Source organism: Fulmarus glacialis, unplaced genomic scaffold (assembly GCF_000690835.1).
Source record: "Fulmarus glacialis isolate BGI_N327 unplaced genomic scaffold, ASM69083v1 scaffold16040, whole genome shotgun sequence".
NCBI classification, from domain to species: domain Eukaryota; kingdom Metazoa; phylum Chordata; class Aves; order Procellariiformes; family Procellariidae; genus Fulmarus; species Fulmarus glacialis.
This window is the reverse complement of record NW_009189729.1, coordinates 38211-38543: the sequence shown is the minus strand read 5'-3', so window position 1 is coordinate 38543 and position 333 is coordinate 38211. Positions and strand designations below refer to the sequence as shown.

Below are 333 nucleotides of genomic sequence, written 5' to 3'. Positions count from 1 at the left end.
GGAAAGAGATGCCCCGAGCCCGGAGAGGGATGCAGTTCGAGGCGGAGGATGCTCAGGGCAGCGAGTAGCACCCATTTGCTCTCAACAGCTGCATTTCTCTGTCTCTGTCAAGCGATCAAAAAAAAATCCCTGGGCTCATGTTAGATCTTGTCACTTGACTGGGGACGGGGCAGGCTTACTGAGAACTCAGTGTTTAGGCAAACATGCCAGTAGCAGCGCAAATGTTTGGCTTGGATGCAGGCAGCAGCTGGGAGCTGCCTCCCGGCTGCGCTGCCTGCGGGGCCTGGCTCATCTCTGCCAGCGGCTCGCGCGGGGGACGGTGGCGGGCGGGGT

The 333-nt window shown here is 60.1% G+C and overlaps 1 protein-coding gene across 1 annotated transcript in view; it reads left to right on the top strand.

The window, feature by feature from the left end:
• The window catches only part of DENND2D (DENN/MADD domain containing 2D), a 9514-nt gene that overhangs the window by 8266 nt on the left and 915 nt on the right, over positions 1-333 (top strand). The window lies entirely within an intron of this gene.